The sequence below is a fragment of the Clupea harengus genome, chromosome 9 (assembly GCF_900700415.2).
Source record: "Clupea harengus chromosome 9, Ch_v2.0.2, whole genome shotgun sequence".
Taxonomy (NCBI): domain Eukaryota; kingdom Metazoa; phylum Chordata; class Actinopteri; order Clupeiformes; family Clupeidae; genus Clupea; species Clupea harengus.
The window spans coordinates 8,241,908-8,257,711 of record NC_045160.1 but is presented as its reverse complement, the minus strand read 5'-3'; positions in this window follow the sequence as shown (position 1 = coordinate 8,257,711).

Here is a 15,804-nt window from a genome sequence, read left to right as displayed (position 1 = left end):
GAGATTGAAACCACTGAGCAACCCAAATTAGGTATACAAATGTTATATATTTCATGCTCTATTCAGTGGTAATAACTTACTAAATGAAGAAGATGAGAAGATGTAATTCATTGTAGAAATCTTCGATATCTAATTCAGCACCTCAGGAAAAGAGTGTGGATGTTGGCTGGTCCCTGGTCAAGGGTATGGAGAGCAGGGTATGTGTCCCTGTGCAGGGTAGAGTCTGTGGGCCTCCTAGAAACTCCTGGAAGTAAATGGAGGGGTTTATGGCAGATAGCTCACAGTACTAGTCTAGGTTTTGATCATAGACTGTATATATTCCTGCCTTTTGCCTCCGTCATAAAAAGGACTAATCTTTATGCTGTGTGGTAAATGTGACCCAATACTGACTTTTTGCTGCTAAAGACAAAAGTCTAAACATAAGAGCACATGGAATCGGATATTTTTAGATCTGGGCCCACAGTTATCAAGCCTCTCAGAGTAGGAAATCAGTCTAAATCAGCCATCAGGGTCGTAGAATGACATCATATTAGTCCAACTTTTAGATGTAGGAATAAAAGCATGTTACCATCATTTTTAAAATAGAATTTCACTCCCGTCCCAAGTTATTATTATCCATCATTCACTCCCGTCCCAAGTTATTATTTGCAGTGCTGGAGAGGACTCCTAACTGCAGGGCGTTACCATAAGATGACTGCACTGTAGGCAAAACATAGGCATATCATGGACGCAACAATGTTTTAGGCTACAAACACTGGATTCACTAACACTGCTAGTGTTGCTAGTCAATGCTTGGTTATATTTAGTCATACTTGTTTCTGTAGAATGAGAAATATGTTTATTCTGTAGATATATACATATACAAATATATATATAAAAAAATAATAAATATTAAAAAGAAAAAATAATTAAAAGTTAAATTCACCCCAGTGTTAACATGGGTAGCTAGTATATGTGTGTTTATCCTGGTTTCAATAAAAAGAAATATTAATAAAAAGAACCAGTTGACGTGTTTGCCATATGTATTAAAGGTGTAGACAATTCTCTTGCCAATGCTATGTTTATGTTTCTGATTGTCATTTTTACTACCACCTTGTTAGTAAGACTGTGAGAAAGTGATATGCCAGTGCAAAAAAAAAGTTATCTTCAATTTTTCAGGACAACTACAATTACTTATCAGAGACGCTTTTGTGAATGACACAAATCATTTTGATTCTTCTGTTGCTCAGTTACTATTTTGACATTCGGGATCCTCAGTAACCTTTCCCTGGAGTGTCATTAACTCACTTTGTAAATAGCTCATGGGCAGCCTCTGACATCAGTTGACTGGCATAAACATACTAATCACTTTAATGAGCACAAACACCTTGGTTGCTACCGTATGCATACCAACCTACAAACAATAAGAACGGTGCTACTGGGAACAGACTGTTCAGGCGCCAGGCAGCCACACGCCACCATAATGAACTGAAAAATGGTAAATTATTAATTGTTTAACCCTATACTCAGCAGATACAGTGGCTTGCAAAAGTATTTTACACCCCTGAAAGTCTTCACCATTTTCACGATTAAAACAAATACTGACACATATTTTCAATTTCAATTGTAAAACTAAACAAAATTTAATTAAAAACTGAAATATACTAAATGCAATAGTATTCAAACCCTGGTGCTTTTGAGTTCCAGTTTAAGGCAGGTGACAAAGTGTTCACAAATGATGGAGAGGTTCAACTTATTTGACCAAACTTGATCGTCATTAGGTACTACATATGAGTGGTTAAAGAAGAGATCTCCTTCTGGATATAAAAATCACTCTGTCTATCAGCCAAACTGTGACATAACAGGGGAAATGAAGACTAAAATAACAAGGTGATTCAAATGCTGAAAAAGTGAGCAATAGACCCCAGTCAAATATCAAAGTGGTTTGATGTCCATCTGAGCACCACTGGATCCATAAGAGGAAAGTGGGAGTTGCCTAACACTACCCAGATGCTTTGTAGAAAAGGTAGAAAAGTCCCTCAAACCAAGCATCTAATGAAAATATAAACTGGTAAAGGAGGCCACCAAAGATCCACATGAAAGCATGTATGGAGATTGCTTAAGATATGGTAAAAGGTTTTTGTGGTCATATGAGACCAAAATAGAGCTTTTTGTCCAATCCTCAATTGTCCAACCCTCCGCTACAATGTGAATTTACACACACAAGTGCCACACATTCCCTTTCTAAAGTGGAGTAACTCTGTGCTGGTAAGGGACCGGTGATCTGGGTTGCCATTTAGTAGATCAGACCACATCTGGGTCTCCCATCCTGCCAGCCACTGGCACCGGAAGTATGGGACACAAGGGGCCATTTTACGCCCCTGTCCTACATTCTTGAAGCGGTGGATCACTGCATCCCACTTCAATCATTCCCATCCACTCCAAAACATTACGTAAAATAAAGCTGGTAAACAGGACGAATAGTTAATCATATCCAGTGTGAGATTGATTGGCTCATGTCTGCTGCACCCCCGCTGCAGTTTGGATGCCTGATTTCATGGGAACTGTCCAGTGCTGAAATGGTGCTACTCACTACAAAACACACAGTTCTCTCACGCACTGTGACAGTCCTGAAACTGCTTTCCAGAGGCTCCCACCTCTTCCGGTTTGTAAAACTACAGATGCTTGTGACAATGGCATGAGTGAAAAACAACATAAAAAAAGTCTATTTCTCACAATGTATTACTGGCGGTCTGCACCGCCCTACGCACGCCACCTTGATCTATACCTAATGGTCGACATGGAGTAAACATGATTGGAACTGGTGTTTGTGTGTCCGTATCAGCATAAGAAAGAAAAGACATAGTGTCAGAGAAGTTTTTGCGCTTTCTCCCTGACACAGGACCTATGGAAGAATGACTATCCAACACCAAACCCACCAAGTAAAATTAATTAACAGAAATGTTTTACAATTTTACTAATTACAAAAGTATTATAAAATAGATGCCATAAAATACATGTTACTTACTAAACTGAAGATGATGGCAGGGCACTCTCCTCCTCCCCCTTCCTTGTCACTTAGTAGCTCTTGGTCAAAGAGGTCTTCTTCCTCTGCATCCCATCCACTATGGCCAAACATCTAACACACCTAACACCCGTAGTGGAACTGTGAGGTGTTATCTCTGTATTCAACTTTTATAAAAACATGCAACTTTGGCAGAAGAATCTTGCCAGTGGCTGATGACCCAAGGCCGGTCTGATCAAGGACTGACTGTCCCTTTAATACTCCTTCTTCACCACAGTGAGTAAAGGTGTCACGGCATGCTTGTCTGGGACAAGAAAGTGTTAATGTTTTAGTTTAATGCTATGTTTCCCTTTTGCCATCATCATGTTCAATGACTACGGGAGGTAAAAAAAAAAATGTGTGGCTAGGGTGAGATGCTAGGATGTCCTGTCTCCTGCCAAAGTTGCATGTTTTTATGAAAGAATACAGAGATAACACCTCACAGTTCCATTACGGGTGTTAGGTAGATTGGATACATGTGTATACAAAGTATGCACTTTTATTTTCCTTGCTTACCCCCAATGATGGCATTTTCCATTTCTTATTTATTTGATTTCTATTTTATTGCCTATTTTCCATTTGTGTTGTCCAGCTAGTCATGAGATCCTGTACTTATTGGTTGTGTTATGTCTCTAACAAGGTTATCATTCCCAAATGCACCAAAGCTGCTAATCCAAACACTCTGTTATCTACTCTTACTATCAGTAAGGGAATAAATGTTTGTGACTAAGTATATAGTTTGCAGTTAGAATAACGCCACAAGACCAGGGTTCATTTGTCTGGTTGGCAACCTGTTTAATGGAACCGTTTCAGTGCCGGCATCAACCCTGGAGTTCCTGCAGAGGTGTGTCTTTGAATGATGTAATTTAACGTTTTTGAATTGAAACAAATATGAAATAGCTGCTACGGTGACGGGGGTCATTTTACCTATTATCTGTGGCTTTAAATTACTACACTGTAAAAAATGTCCGTAGAATTAACACTGAACATGCTGCTGGTCTCTGGTGCTTGCTTAATTGATTGCCAATGAATTGTTTGCGTAAATGCATTGTGATTGGTCCATTTGAATCCTGCTAATGAGGGCATGTCCTATATATGCTGTGAACTTCTATTTCTTGTAATTTGCACTGAGGATAGGGTCACCCGAAACGTTTGCACTTGCACTTTAGGTTTCTTGTCTGGTGAAGCCAATAAACCACTTTTGGATGAAAAACTTGGTTCCCTGTCGCAGTTGACTGCGATATAACTGATGGGACATGACGTTAGTCACGGTTCAGAGCTGGCTTTGGCACCGAGGTTTTTCACAAAGTGCGTGGAAGCAGCCATCGCCCCGTTGCGACAGCAAGGTTTACGCTTGTTCAACTATTTGGACGATTGGCTTCTTTGCGCTCGCTCAAGGGCAGTAGCAGTACAAGACTGCCATCTAGTGGTGGCACACTTGTACTGACTCGGCTTTGTAATAAACAAGGAAAAAAGCGTTCTGCGCCCAGTCCAGACCGCACATTTCCTAGGCATGGTTCTAGACTCCACCTCAATGAAGGTCAGTCTGTCTCAAGACCGAATAAATGCCATCAGATCATGCGTGCATCAGTTCCGGCTGGGACAGTCAGTCTCGTCCCTGTGCTGCCAAAGGCTGCTGGGCATGATGGCATCAGCCGCAATCGCTCTCCCTCTGGGGATGTTGCGTATGCGGCCGTTTCAAATGTGGTATCTCTCCTTGAGACTCAGTTCGACCAAGGACAGACACCGCAGAATAACGGTGACCTCCAGATCCTGGGCGTGGACGCACTGGGCCATCAGTGGCCGACCCTTTGTCTGTACGCGTTTCCCCCGGTTCCGCTCCTCCAGCAGGTGCTGGGCAGGGTAGCGGACGAGGGCAGGGAGTTGTTGTTGATAGCCCCCCACTGGCCCAGCCAGCCGTGGGTGGCGGATCTGATCAATATGCCAGTGCAACAGCCTTGGGAGCTGCCTCTTCGGAGAGACCTCCTATCACAGGCGCACGGGACAGTTTGGCATCCCCAACCAGAACTGTGGAGCAGGCTCCTAGCTTCAGGCTTGTCAGACGCGGTGGTGGCTACGAAACAGAGTGCCCGAGCGGTGTCAACCCGGGCTCTGTATACGCTGAAGTGGTGCAGTTTTGAACGATGGTGCGCTGCGCGTCAGCGCGACCCCGTCAACTGCGCGCTGGACGTCATATTAGAATTCCTACAGCAGTTGTTTGATGAGGGGAAGGCGGCTTCCACTCTCAAGGTGTACTTGGCGGCCATCTCAGCCTGCCATGCAGGCATCAATGGCGTTGGTGACATGCAAGCCCTGTCCGTCAGCCCATCGTGCCTTCAGTTCTCGATCGCTGGGGACAAAGTGGTTATGCGACCTAATGCTGCTTACACACCTAAAGTGGTGGCAACCCCATTCCGCAATCAGGTGATTGAATTAGCAGTTTTCTCGCCTCCTCCTTTTGCGTCAGCAGAGGAGGAACGTTTGAATAAGCTTTGCCCAGTACGCGCTCTCCGCTGCTATCTAGAGCGCACTGGGGCATTCAGACAATCAGATAAGCTGTTTGTGTGCTTTGGCGCACGTGCTAAAGGCAGACCTCTATCAAAACCGAGCCTCTCCCGTTGGATAGTAGAGGCTATCGTGTTGTCTTATACGAGTTTGTCTTTAGATCCCCCGGAGAAGTTGCATGCGCACTCTACGCAGGGGGTCTCTTCTTCCTGGGCCTTACTGAAAGGAGTCTCAGTGGAAGAAATTTGTAAAGCTGCTATATATGATGGTATAATGATGTATGTGTTCATTAGCGTTTACGTGTTACGTTGCGAATGAACCATTCTAGGGTTGGTTTCCTACAGGCGAGGGATCACTGATCCCTGTCGCCTATGTATAAACGATGTGCCCTCTAATGTTCACCACCAGCTGCTGTATGAACCTCTAGGAGGGCAAAAGCAATGTGTAAGTTGGTGTGTGTGATTGGCTGCCACTGTATTATCACGCGGGAATGTATACGGTCCCATCTGTTATATCGCAGTCAACTGCGATAGGGAATGTCTCAGTTACTTATGTAACCTCGGTTCCCTAAACAGGGACCAGATATAACAAGAGTTAACAAGCGTGTACAGCTCTTGGCTTGTACTTCTACGCTCAGTTTTCTTTCCAAGACTGATTCGCCCCGTGCTTCCCAATTTATAGGCTCCTGAGGGGGCGGGCTCAGGAGAGGGAATGGACGAATCGCAGCCTTTCAGGCGTGAATGAATAAATGCTTCGATTGGAACCGTGACTAACGTCATGTCCCATCTGTTATATCTGGTCCCTGCTTAGGGAACCGAGGTTACGTAAGTAACCGAGACGTTTTTAAGGTACTTTTTTGAGAGCGAGCTCCGGCCTTGATTTTTGTCTATGTAACTATTTGGGAGCCCACGCACTGATACAGACAACAGCCACTGTCAAAGGCGCAGATCCTTTCCGTGAATACTACGTAGAATTAACACTGAAATGACGTAAAATTATGACATAAAAAAACTGTAAATAGAAATACAATAGAGCATTGCTTATTTCACAAAATGTTTAGGTAAAATACTAAACCAAATATAACTGTTAATTTAAAAGTAAGATTATGCATATTTCTTTGTATAAATGACATATGGCTGCAATTTACACGAAGAAAAACTGGAATACAAGAAGCAATCCAATGCAGTTTAAATGACAACATTGTGGTGTGAAAATAACTGTAAGGTAAATTTTTTTCTATAAATAAACAAAGACCATACAATATCACTCACCATATTCATACGTTAAACTAAATAGCTATTTTTCAACTTCTATTGAGTTGGCGAGTCCCCAACTTTATGCAAATGAAAGCCATGTGATAACTAGCGCTGTCAAACGATTAAAATATTTAATCACGATTAATCGCATTCATGTCATAGTTAATTCAAAATGAATCGCGATTAATCGCAAATTTTTATCTATTCTAAATGTCCCTTCATTTATTTATTTTTTCCATCATTTTATTTTAATTTTAATGCCCTTATCAACATGGAAAAGTGGATTGGCTTGCTTTATGCAAATGTTTTATTTGATTGAAAACCAACATTGCCAAACAGGGCCGTACAAAATAAAATTATAAAGTGCACATTTCAGGTGCATTTAAACCATGGCTTAATATTTTCTTTTTTTTTCAAGTTTGCTGGGAACATAGCAGTCAGGCCTCATATCAGAAACAATGAACCGTAACAGTTAGGTTACCAATAAAAGGTAAACCTACTACTTCTTTGTTTTCAGCCAGCAGCCTGTTGACATTTTCAGACAACAGTGAAGCTCGCTTCTTTGCACAACACAACTTTTAAAAGTAAACTTTCCATTCAGAAGCTTTTTATCATCCATTTCGCCGTATCGCGCTTACCATTCAGTCAAACCGTAACGTTAGCCTACTACACAGTTTGCGAGGCCAAAAAGAACGTCAATCTAAAAAAAATATATATGTGTATATATATATATATCGCGTTAATCTCGCAGAAAAAAAATTACGCCGTTAAAATGGGTTTGCGTTAACGCCGTTAATAACGCGTTTAACTGACAGCACTAGTGATAACCAATCAGTTCAGCCTGTGATGTATTTAGTAGTTTGGCGTCTTGGAGAACACGCGCTTGTCTACGTGGATACCTGAAGAAGGACCTAACGATCCCTACTAGCACTAGTAAGCAAACAGTTAATTTCCTTCAGACTTGACCTTTTGGTGTTAGAAATGTTTGTGACCAAGTATATCGTTTGCAGTTAAAATGCAAAATGACTGGGGTTAATTTGTGTGGTGGGCAACAGTTTCAGTTTGTTTTTCACGGTATTGTATTTCTTGCCTTGTAATCCATGGGGTACTGGCTAGTGTAAAAATCTAAGAGCTTGATTTCGAAAGTTAACATTAGCGGAGAATGATTACCTGCCGTTTTTGCAGCAAAACACTATAAACGTTAAGTGGTTATGTGTTACACTGTAGAGTTCATAGGAATGAACCACGTTGTGTTTTTAAATGTGATGGCACTGACTGCAAGCAGATATTTTGCACTTATGCAGCTTTTAAGGCTCATTTATATCGGGTTCACCATGTGCCTATACACCCTGTTAATGCTACAGTTAGCAGTGCAGCCCTTGTAGAAAATTTGAAATGTGCCATTTCGCTGTGTGGGCGCCAATTTCAGACCGCAAAATAACTTGTAGCCCACTTGAAAGAACACCTAATTGAGGGGCGACCTGTAGCATGTCCAGTAACTGCTTGTAAAAATACATTCACAGTGAAATCGCCATTTACTACTCACATGTCCAGGAAACACAATATTCAGTGAATAGCATAAGTTACATGTACAGAGAAATTATTTCCTAGTCCTCTGTCGCTGCATGTGAAGAGGCTTCCCAGAGCTTAGACAGTGCAACAAGTGAAAGTACTGAATTGCCACATAATTTCAGTGAAGGCTTTAATAGGAATATGTGTTTATTCTACCTGAAATTGCAAGGGCAGGTCCTACTTCCAGCTTCAACAATACAGACAATCGTTGAAGAGATGCAAAATGTGCATGAGTTGGGGCAGGATTACACTTTCAATAAACTATTCACTTTTGAAAAATGACATGACACTGAAAGATGATTATGCCGCCCTTAGTCACACATCCAAGGTCCAGGTTCTTTAACACTGATGTTCTTTATTGCGCTGACAAACACAGACACCAATACACCGTAGAACTATACAGAATTGAATAAAAGACATACAGCAATCAATCATACATTCATACACACAAGAACAATCTTAAATGTTATTAAAATAATAACCAAACAAAACGTAACATACCACTTTTGCCTGCTTGTGGACTAAGAGGGATATACAGCTTGCAGTTCTTTAGAGAGCATGAGAAAATATTTCAGCTTGTATCGTCTTCAACTAGTAGCTTAATACTAGCTAAACTTGACCTCATGCGGGCATCCAGTCATCAACAGGAAGTGACATGTTACATGCATTCTGGGAAAATGAGTCAAAACATACTGTACATCCAAACATCTTTAGTAGCACAAGATACCACATACTGGAGAAACTATTAAAACTTTTGTGACTGCAATTACAATGATGCTATTGCTAAAATAAGTGATTGTGTTAAGGATTCAGATCTGTTTTCTAACTGTCATCGGGGGCCACTGTGAAGAATATATTCAAGAGCTCAGACATTCCAAAAGCATGTTCAAATACATAGAGCCTAAAAGAGTTCCATTAGGAAATGACGAAAATATGAAAGAAAGGTTTGCTTACTACATCCCTGTGAAGCAAACATTGATTAGCTTATCGGAATCCGAATTGTGGAAGAATTCAGTGTCCCAAGAATCTTGTGAAACAGACTCTCTAAGTGATGGACAAAGCTTTAAATCCAACCAGTTCTTTGTGGAAAATTAAGCTAATTCTGCACCAAGATGCTTTTGAAATCGTCAATCCCATGGGCTCTGCTAAAAAAAAACACAAAGTTCTTGCAGTGTATCTTTCTGTGGCAAATGTACCTGTTCATTTGCGGTCCAATACTGATCACATGTGCCTTGTCTCACTGTGTGGAGAAAAGGACCTAAAACACTTTGGAAGTGCTAAGGTTTTCTCTGATGCGTTATTGGATATAAAAGATTTAGAAGAAAATGGAATAACTGTTGATGGTGATACAGTCAAGGGGGCATTGTATTGCCGGTGATAATTTGGGCTCACACAGCATTGCTGGGTTTACTGAAAACTTCAGTTGTTCTCAGTACTTTTGCAGGTACTGTGAAATCACACAAAGTGAGTTTCAGAGTGATCCAAATGTTTGTGGTCCACAGCTCAACCCTGGAAATTGCGATTCTGCTGTTGGTGATCTAAAGATGGAGACATGCTCACATCATCAAAGGAATCAAGGTCAACTCTGTTTTCAATGCTTTGAAATCTTCATGTATGCCAGCCTGGTCTCCCACCTTGTTTAGGTCATGACATATTTGAGGGTCTTATCTTATGATGTTGCACTGTACTTGAAGCATTTCATAAAAAAAAAAAAAACAATGGTTTCCATATTCAGTTTTGAACCGGCGCATCAAGCAATTAAAGTACAAAGGATCGGATGCTCTAACAAAGCCATGTGCAGTCAACTCTGCTGTGCCCAGACTTTCGGGTCAAGCCATCCAAAACTGGAATTTCTTGAGGTTGCTGGCTGTATTAATTGGTGACAAAGTGCAAGAAAATGTGTGGCAGTTAACGCTCCAGCTTAAAGATATTGTTGAGATGGTTTGTGCACAAAAGATTTCGTTGTCACAAGTAGCCTATCTTGATATTGTAATACAAGAGTATTTGGAATCAAGAAAGTGTTTCTTTCCCGAGAGCCCAAACCAAAACACCATTACTTTGCGCAAATTTTGAAACTTGGCCCCCCGATCAGATTATGGACAATGCGTTTTTAAGCAAACATAGCTACTCCAAGAGATGTGCCAGGCATGTGAAAAACTTTAAAAACATATGCTTAACTTTATCTGAAAGACATCAGATGTTTCAGGCATATCTTTCAGCTGGGCCAGGATGCAGTCAGCTTCTGCAAGTCAAAGACGGCTGTACATTTTTCCCCAACCTTTACAGCGAAGCAATTAAACATGCAGTTAGCAAGTTTGGCTTTTCAGAAAACAATACCAGTGTTTCCACAGAAATACAGTATAAGGGTACATCATATAAGAAAGGCCATTTCCTTGTTTCAAAAAATTATGGAGTTCGGAGAGCTTGTCATTATTTTAATAAAAAATAATGCAGCTGTGTATTTTGTGATGGACCCACATAAATCAGACTATCTTACTGAATACTACCTGTACTCAGTAACAAAACAGAGTACAAGGATGCAGTGTCTTAAAATGAATGACTTGGTCGATTTTTATCCGCTACAATCATACGTCATTGATGGGTACCAAGTCATTCCCCTGAAGCACAGTGTTTTGTCAAATTAAACATTATCTTGGTCACTTTGGTAGAGAATGTGTTCTAAAATGCACATGTATGCTTACTAGAAATTTCAGTTTTTCCCTTTAGATGTACATACATGTAAAGAGCATATAATGTGAGTGTGACGGGGCACCTGCGTGACCCGCCACTGCAGCCTGTAGGCTGCTGCCTTTACTAGGGATGGGTATCGTTTGGTTTTTATCCGATACATAACCGATACTTTTAAAACCGGTGCCTAAACGGTGCCGGAACCGATACTTTTTTTTTTTTAAAGCGCAAAGCGACGATTGACAACATTAAAGAAAGGCTTTTTTTTATTGCCAAGGCAATTTTTTTTCTTCAAATTGAACAATATATTAACTGTTTAAAGTATATTATAAATATAAATACATACAAAACACTTGGCTTCCACTACAGCTTCAAAACTTTTTAACTTCAAAACTATGAACATTATATTAACTGTAAACAACAGTTTATAGTATACTTAAATAAATATAAATAAATACAAAAAACAGCTTCAAACTTCTTTTGCAAAAAATATGAGCAATTTGCCTTTGGAGTCAAAAATGTATTATTTTGTTTGCATTTATTTCATGAAATTTCACCATTTATGATTTGTTTATACCTATCTTTCTATCTTGTTCATAGTTAATCTTGTTACTTGAACACACTGAGTACGAGTAAATGTGTACTGCCCCTTTAAGAGACTACCGTTGGTAGTTTATCTGTCATCTCCGTTTATTTTTCAGTCTTCAGTTGCTGATCTGCCGTTGACTCTTGCCTTCTCTCCCCTCTTTTCACGCAATTATTTTGTTGCATTTGCTGCACGTCGCGATGTTTGAATCTTTTTGTGCGAAATACAGCCACACTTTTGACCATTTACCTTTCGGTATTTTCTCTGTTAAAAGGTTGATGGCTAGTTCTGTTTGTGCTTGCCTGCTCTTCACTGTCATAAGACTGTTGCTATGACAACACCAATGAGTGTGAGCGACACAGGACAAAGTTTACATTGGAAGCTGGGGCAGTTTTACATGTGCCCCACGGAATCTGCCTAGCGACCGTGTTCAATTGGCTCAGGCACCGAAATGAAGCACCGAAATCTGCGTTGCATTTCGGTCCGGGTAGATACCGGTTGTATTGGAACCGGTTCCATATTGGTACCGGTTCTCGGTACCCAACCCTAGCCTTTACTGGACTGGGTGCTGGTGTTTTGTGTGTGTGTTGCATGTTTGATGTCCGGGTCTTAGTTCAGTTAAAATCAGCACACATTCAATGTCTTGTCATAAATGTTCCGTTTATTGAAGTTACCAAAACATATCGAAATATCACTTTGCATTGTACGTCTTACTGTTGTTAGTGTCTCGTCCTGCGTCTGTTTGTTTAGGTGCGTGAAAATGGCGCAACCAAGCGCGAGTTTTAAAACGTAATAATTTTCGGGTAACTCGAGTTAGTGTTAAGAATGTATTTTGTGCTGCCTTATTATGTGTCGGCTATGCCGTCACCGAGCCAAGTTGCTACCATGGTGTAGTGTTTCTCCCAGCTGTGTGGGACATTATTTGTTTACGTATGGCTGCTGTGAGCCACAGGTGTTGGTGCCTGGGCCGATGACAAACCTGCCGTTTAATAATTGGCTTGAGCCAATTGGAGGTCGTGTCTAGGCTACTTAAACTCGCCTTTTCTTTTGTTCGAGAGAGTGTCCTGTTAATAAGGCGTAAGCCTTAGGAGCTCTCACTTTTGACCTGGAGAGGTATCGTGTTTAATAAGGCGTAAGCCTTACGAGCTCTCACTGACCAATTAATGTGGTCCTTTTTAACATAGTCGACTATTTATTGTGCATATTTGTATTGAGGCTATGATGCCCATTTATTTGTCTTGGAAAAAGCTTAATTTCTATTGCTTTATTTTTGTGTTTAGTAATGTCCTTGTTTTCCTGCCTTATGTGAGGAAATAAAAAACCTCATCTTGCTAACATCATCTACCTCCTGAGTCCTCCATGAGTTTCCATCTAGCTCTAAACCGTGACGGCTATCTCGACCTTTCACAGTGAGTGATCGTTTTCAACTTAAAGTAGTGGTGCCTCTTATATGACAGTATACAAGCATACACTACTTTTGTGTCTTCATTTTTGTCCGTTTTCAGAAATGACTGAAACATATCTACACAACACCATCACTGAGGTCTTGCCTGACCTTCCAAGTGTCAAAGGACATTCTAGAAAAAACGTTACAATCCCTTGGGGTGGAGACGTATGACGATTTTCTGTTTCTTGAGGAAGCAGATTTGTTGTCAGCCTTGAGGCCTATTCAAGCCAGAAAAGTAATTGCTGCCTGGAAGCTTAAATGTAAGTAAAGTATTGCAATACAGGAAGCAGCCAGTCACCAAAGTAGTCAACACAAAAGATCAGTCTGAAAAAAAAAAAAAAAAGCATTTGTGTGAATGTGTGTGTTTTTGCAGGTCAGACCCCTGAATGCAGCAGCTCATCTCTTGGTGGCTCGCCAGGACCTCCCCCATCCTTGCAGTCTCTTTCACCTAGAAGTTCGAGCTCAACCTCTTCCAGCAACTGCCAAAGCCCTGGTATAGACTGGGTTGATACATTTTTAATACCATCGGAGAAGTTCCCAAAGGAACTAATGCAGGCATTGGAGAGAGGGAAACGACCAAGTCGTGAGGAGAGAGATCGTGGTGTGTGAGATGATGCTGAAAACTAAATGCACAAGTAAAAGGAACTCCACTGATGTTGCAAAAAAGATGATTAAAAGAGATTTGGGATATTTTGCAGACAAAATAGAAGGAGACATTATTGGGCCAGGGTATCACTCTCTCGTTAAGCAAATTCAAAATAGGATCGAGAATGTGAAGCGATCTACGACCCCAAAGATTAGGAAAATAAAGCATTGTACTGAGTCTGACACAGATGAAGTAACTCCAGAAAAGAGAGCTACAATCCAGGACACATGGTTGCATCAACTGAGATCTAAAATTCCTGCCTCCTACAGAGACTAAGCAGAGCCAGCAGCAGAAGAAAGAAAAGCTGAAAATGATGTCTCGGCAAACTGATGCAAATCCACAGGGCCACAGGTCACACAACTTATGACGTCGACTTTTTATTTACACACAACGTAAACCAGTCAACCAGGGGGTCAAATGTCTTCTGGAAGAGTGGCCATTTTGGTTTTATGAACCTGGCATGACCGTTTACTTTAGGAACTCACCGGCATTGGTCCGAAAGAAATATTCTTCTGATTAGAATACGTGGATCTGAAGGGGAAACGACTCCTCAACTACATGAAAACTGTTGCCGTGAAAAGTAGCAAAATGTTCCTAAAGGCTGTAACAAAATTTCAAGTGATGAGGGACGAGCTGACTTGGGGGTCATTTTACCTATTATCTGTGGCTTTAAAATACTAGCTTGAATGAGAAAAATGATGTGATGGTGATTCTGTTGAAGCTATTTTATTACTCATACAGTCTGTTTTTCTTTCTCTTTTCTTAATCAACCCAAAAAAGGGAACTAAAGTGGAAAAGAGCACATCCCGTTTTAATGTGAACCCCAGTCCTCACCTTGATTGAGGACCTTGCTGATCATGAGTGGCGTGATGTCTGAATAATGTTTTTGTTGTGCTAATAAATCTTTGGAAAGACAAGTTGTTTTTTTATGATTTAATACAGTGACCTTTATCTAATTAAATCAAACTTTATTTGTAAGGCGCATTTCATACCGGGAGGTAACACAATGCGCCCCACAGAAGGAAGGTGGTGGGGTGGTGTGTTACAAACACTATTAAAGACACATAGATTTTCCAGAGATAAATAAACAGATAAATGTTAGTGAGTGATAGGCGAGATCAGAGAGGTATGTCTTAAAGCAGCAATACGGAGTTCTGTTCCAAAACTAGAAAGCAAAAACCACCAACTGAAAGCTGACACTGATCGAAGCTTGCCAACACACTAACTGGTGTCTTTTGGCCTTATAGCTGCAATGTCTTGCGTGTGAAAGCTTTTCTTCCATTTTTGCAGGGGGTTCCAGCCCGTTACACAGAACCTCATAGGGCATATCTTGGATGGCTAGTGGGAAAGACAAAGGTGTTTCTCTGTCCTTCACATGACCATATGCTATAAAAATGAATTTGAGGATGGTACCAAAAACTAGTTGCCTATAAAACCATACCTCAAAGTGTCAAATTGTTGCATATGTTACTTTAAGTGCATGTTTAAAGGTTTCCACCGTTTCAGCCATTCTTAGGTATTCTGGCAGAGTATTCCAAAGGCTGGGGGCATAGAAACTAAAAGCTGCTTCTCCATGTCTCTTTATCCTGACTTTTGGAACTGTTAGGAGTTCAGTGCCAGAGGACCTCAGGGATCTGCTGGGTGTGAGAATCTTGAAATCTATTCTGAAACTAACAGGCAGTGGCGGTGCGTCAATAGTGGGCCCAAGGGCGCCGCCCCACTTACAATTTTGTGATGAAAATATGTCACAAGACATGTCAAAAAACATTATATACCAGATAATTAAACTAAGAAATGTACCGTGTTTACGTGTTAAATGTGTGTGGGAGACCGTGAGCCCCTGTCAACAACCACTAAAATGGTCCGAACATAATATATTGCCATTCGTCTGTACTGAGAAAAGCCACTCCTCCCTGGTGGGGCGCCGGTCTAATGGAAGTCTATGGCAGCGCTCTAACTTTTCACTGCCATTTCGACAAGGACAGCTTCTCATTGGCGGATTGAAAGTTCGATCCTGGGAGGCAATTCATTGCGCCCTAGCCAATGACATTGTTTCCTATC